This window comes from Schistocerca serialis, chromosome 1, assembly GCF_023864345.2.
Source record: "Schistocerca serialis cubense isolate TAMUIC-IGC-003099 chromosome 1, iqSchSeri2.2, whole genome shotgun sequence".
NCBI lineage: Eukaryota > Metazoa > Arthropoda > Insecta > Orthoptera > Acrididae > Schistocerca > Schistocerca serialis.
In genome coordinates, this window is record NC_064638.1 from 423,062,824 (window position 1) to 423,068,314 (window position 5,491).

Below are 5,491 nucleotides of genomic sequence, written 5' to 3' on the forward strand. Positions count from 1 at the left end.
AGTCATCTCTTGCACGTGGCCATACGGCACCAGCAGTCTCTAAGAAGGGCAAGATCGAATACAATGCCGACAGGTATAACGCTAAATCGTTTCCCTCTCTCACTACACCATAGGAGGAATGTAGGGCTACAGAACAGAGAGAGCCTTATTCGCCTGGGTTTTTAGTCTGTAGCAGAATAGATGGGGACTCCTTTCTACCTACAAAGCCTCCATTTTTCGTTGAGCGCCTTGAGGATAAGTTTGGAGAAGTGACAGCGGTGTAAAAGATGAGAAATGGCGCAGTCTTGATTCAGACAGTATCACCAGCCCAATCCCGAACGTTACTCGCCAGTGACTAGCAGGGTGATATTACTTTTTCCGTCACTCCCCATAAAAGCCGCAACATGGTCCAGGGGATCATTTTCAATTGCAATCTCTTCTTGCAGTCTGACGACGAGCTCCGCGCCAATTTAGAACGGCGGGGCGTTCATTTAATCCAGCGCATTTACAGGGGACCCAAAGACAACAAGGTTGCTACCAGTGCCTTCATCTTGGCCATTGAGGGTGATTCATTGCCTGAAAAGGTCAAGGTGATGGTTTACCGCTGTGACGTGACACCATACGTCCCTCCCCCCTTTTTTTTGGTCATCAGTCTACTGACTGGTTTGATGCGGCCCGCCACGAATTCCTTTCCTGTGCTAACCTCTTCATCTCAGAGTAGCACTTGCAACCTACGTCCTCAATTATTTGCTTGACGTATTGCAATCTCTGTCTTCCTCTACAGTTTTTGCCCTCTACCGCTCCCTCTAGTACCGTGGAAGTCATTCCCTCATGTCTTAGCAGATGTCCTATCATCCTGTCCCGTCTCCTTATCAGTGTTTTCCACATATTCCTTCTCTCTCCGGTTCTGCGTAGAACCTCCTCATTCCTTACCTCATCAGTCCACCTAATTTTCAACATTCGTCTGTAGCACCACATCTCAAATGCTTCGATTCTCTTCTTTCCCGATTTTCCCACAGTCCATGTTTCACTACCATACAATGCTGTACTCCAGACGTACATCCTCAGAAATTTCTTCCTCAAATTAAGGCCGGTATTTGATATTAGTAGACTTCTCTTGGCCACAAATGCCTTTTTTGCCATAGCGAGTCTACTTTTGATGTCCTCCTTGCTCCGTCCGTCATTGGTTATTTTACTGCCTAGGTAGCAGAATTCCTTAACTTCATTGACTTTGTGACCATCAATCCTGATGTTAAGTTTCTCGCTGCTCTCATTTCTGCTACTTCTCATTACTTTCGTCTTTCTCCGATTTACTCTCAAACCATACTGCGTACACATTAGACTGTTCATTCCATTCAGCAGATCATTTAATTCTTCTTCACTTTCACTCAGGATAGCAATGTCATCAGCGAATCGTATCATTGATATCCTTTCACCTTGTATTTTAATTCCACTCCTGATCCATTCTTTTATTTCCATCAATGCTTCCTCGATGTACAGATTGAAGAGTAGGGGCGAAAGGCTACAGCCTTGTCTTACACTCTTCTTAATACGAGCACTTCGTTCTTGATCGTCCACTCTTATTATTCCCTCTTGGTTGTTGTACATATTGTATATGACCCGTCTCTCCCTGTAGCTTACCCCCACTTTTTTCAGAATCTCGAACAGCTTGCACTATTTTATATTGTCGAACGCTTTTTCCAGGTCGACAAATCCTATGAAAGTGTCTTGATTTTTCTTTAGCCTTGCTTCCATTATTAGCCGTAACGTCAGAATTGCCTCTCTCGTCCCTTTACTTTTCCTAAAGCCAAACTGATCGTCACCTAGCGCATTCTCAATTTTCTTTTCCATTCTTCTGTATATTATTCTTGTAAGCAGCTTCGATGCATGAGCTGTTAAGCTGATTGTGCGATAATTCTCGCACTTGTCAGCTCTTGCCGTCTTCGGAATTGTGTGGATGATGCTTTTCCGAAAGTCAGATGGTATATCGCCAGACTCATATATTCTACACACCAACGTGAATAGTCGTTTTGCTGCCACTTCTCCCAATGATTTTAGAAATTCTGATGGAATGTTATCTATCCCTTCTGCCTTATTTGACCGAAAGTCCTCCAAAGCTCTTTTAAATTCCGATTCTAATACTGGATCCACTATCTCTTCTGAGCGGACTCCTGTTTCTTCTTCTATCACATCAGACAAATCTTCACCCTCATAGAGGCTTTCAATGTATTCTTTCCACCTATCTGCTCTCTCCTCTGCATTTAACAGTGGAATTCCCGTTGCACTCTTAATGTTACCACCGTTGCTTTTAATGTCACCAAAGGTTGTTTTGACTTTCCTGTACGCTGAGTCTGTCCTTCCGACAATCATATCTTTTTCGATGTCTTCAGATTTTTCCTTCAGCCATTTCGTCTTAGCTTCCCTGCACTTCCTATTTACTTCATTCCTCAGAGACTTGTATTTCTGTATTCCTGATTTTCCCGGAACATGTTTGTAGTTCCTCCTTTCATCAATCAACTGAAGTATTTCTTCTGTTACCCATGGTTTCTTCGCAGCTACCTTCATTGTACCTATGTTTTCCTTCCCAACTTTTGTGATGGCCCTTTTTAGAGATGTCCATTCCTCTTCAACTGTACTGCCTACTGCGCTATTCCTTATTGCTGTATCCATAGCGTTAGAGAACTTCAAACGTATCTCGTCATTCCTTAGTACTTCCGTATCCCACTTCTTTGCGTATTGATTCTTCCTGACTAATGTCTTGAACTTCATCACTACTATATTGTGGTCTGAGTCTATATCTGCTCCTGGGTACGCCTTACAATCCAGTATCTGACTTCGGAATCTCTGTCTGACCATGATGTAATCTAATTGAAATCTTCCCGTATCTCCCGGCCTTTTCCAAGTATACCTCCTCCTCTTGTGATTCTTGAACAGGGTATTCGCTGTTACTAGCTGAAACTTGTTACAGAACTCAATTAGTCTTTCTCCTCTTTCATTCCTTGTCCCAAGCCCATATTCTCCTGTAACCTTTTCTTCTACTCCTTCCCCTACAATTGCATTCCGCCGGCCGAAGTGGCCGTGCGGTTAAAGGCGCTGCAGTCTGGAACCGCAAGACCGCTACGGTCGCAGGTTCGAATCCTGCCTCGGGCATGGATGTTTGTGATGTTCTTAGGTTAGTTAGGTTTAACTAGTTCTAAGTTCTAGGGGACTAATGACCTCAGCAGTTGAGTCCCATAGTGCTCAAAGCCATTTGAACCATTTTGACTGACTTACACAGAAGCACTCCGTCTTCAGGCCACAAGTGGCCTACCGGGACCATCCGACCGACGTGTCATCCTCAGAGGAGGATGCAGATAGGAGGGGCGTGGGGTCAGCACACCGCTCTCCCGGTCGCTATGATGGTATTCCTGACCGAAGCCGCTACTATTCTATCGAGTAGCTCCTCAACTAGCATCACGAGGCTGAGTGCACTCCGAAAAACGGCAACAGCACATGGCGGCTTCGTTGGTCACCCATCCAAGCGCCGACCACGCCCAACAGCGCTTAACTTCGGTGATCTGACGGGAACCGGTGCATCCACTGCGCCAAGGCCGTTGCCGACTTACACAGAGGCTAAACGTAAATCTGAAAGATTACACCTCATTCGGTTAACATTGACACACGCTGCAGCTACGTCGCCATCGCCGTCCCAAGTGCCAGTGGTTCCTCACTCTGTGCCACGCACAGTGGGTCCTCCGGCCCACCAGAATACGTCCGCCACTTGGTTGTAGGGGGCAGATCTTCCTTAGTATTAAGAAAACAGTCTTAATCGCGTTAAAATAACTCTCAATACATCGCCACTCATTAAATATCGTTTATACAATCAAACTAAATATGAAGCCAAAATGTTCGTATATTTGTTGGGTGCCTCTATACACATTGTAGGCTGCCACTATCTTTTGCACTATGACGATGGATTCTCTCCAAAGTGTGTATCGATCCTGTCGTTGCCTAAGCGACGGGCAGCAGCGTGGCAAAGGGGGCAGCCATATTTCACCGCTACAATGACAACAGCGTCCATAGGGCCTGGACTAGGCAACAGATAACATCTTAGCAGAGAGGGCAGCCATGTTGGGCCACTACCATGGCGACGGCGTCCATAGTAACTGGACTAGAGGGCTCTGTATATACGATTACAGATAGGCACACTTAAAATTGTTACGTTATTAAACAATAGAAATAGGATATAAATAAGCACAAAGTAAATAGAATACAGACAGGAAATTATTATCCTTCTCCCATACTATATTACGAATGAAGATAAGGTAACTTACTAACGTTCTGACGTTCTGACGTTGAAAAGTATTTCCTCATACTTTTTAATGTTTATTTATCTAACAGTGTCTTTTAAAACGAACATGGTTTCTTTGCATTGAAATCTTAACACAAATTGTATTTATATTTCAATTTTTATGCCTAGTCGTCTACCATCGGTCACCACTGGAGGCGTGGCGTACGCTCACGTCCTCATAGCTTATTATATAAATCCAGACATAAGGTAAATTCCTCACAGTTTCCTGTCACGCCTTGATAGACGTGATCCCACCGGCAGTCGATCAGTGGGTAAAACATTATATTTACGTAATACCCTTTTAAGATAGTTGTCATTAGTCTTGTCTAAGACATATATTGTAATTTCACAGTATGTTCTCCCTGAAGTGGGCCCCTGCGATGGGCTGAAACCGGTCGGCACTAAATAAATAAAAAACGTGATTAAGACTGTTTTCTTAATATTAAGTTAATTTATATTAATCGCTGTTAATCCATAACCATGTTGTTCGAAAATCTTCCTTCGTTGCTCCCGAAGTACCTACTTTGGGAGCAAGGACCCCCCCCCCCCCCCAAATGCAGGGGTCATCAGTCCCCTCCCCCTGCTGGAGAAGCAACAGCCTCCTCTGGTTCCTCTCTTGCAGAAGGGGTCCCTTGGGACCCTCTCTCTCAAGGTCTCCACTAATGCCACGGCAGACACTCGCAAGTGGCTCAATTAGCCAAAAGCTGCTGGACGAAGTGCTTCACGGTCTTCTTCCATGCCTGAAGCTGCTTCGGAATAATATTCCCAGAAAGGCCCTAAGGAGAAGTGAGAGAGCAAGAAAACTAAGAAGTAGTCTGTTAAGGAACAGGAACCTTTGGTGGTCCCAATACCATCACTCCCTATCAATTCTCCATCTGAGGATGCAGTTGAGGTCTTAGCGTCCGCTGAGGACCTGGATCTCACTGATGCCTCATCCATCATAGAAATGGCTATAAATATTCAATCGGTGGCAGCAGGTGGCCCTGAAGCATAACCTGCCTCCTTGCGCGCTTAGTGCCTTCCCAGCCTCACGACGCCGTCATCCTCCAGCTGAATTGCCGCGGTTTTTTCCATCACTTGGCAGAACCACGGCAACTCTTAAGCTTTACACCTGCTTTCTGCATTGCCCTCCAGGAAACCTGGTTCCCGAAAACGCGGACCCCTGCCCTCCACAGATTCAAA

The 5,491-nt window shown here is 45.1% G+C and overlaps 1 pseudogene; it reads right to left on the reverse strand.

Moving 5' to 3' along the window:
- Positions 1-3,459: 3,459 nt before the first annotated feature.
- Positions 3,460-3,577, reverse strand: LOC126426093 (5S ribosomal RNA; annotated as a pseudogene).
- Between the last annotated feature and the right edge of the window lie 1,914 nt (positions 3,578-5,491).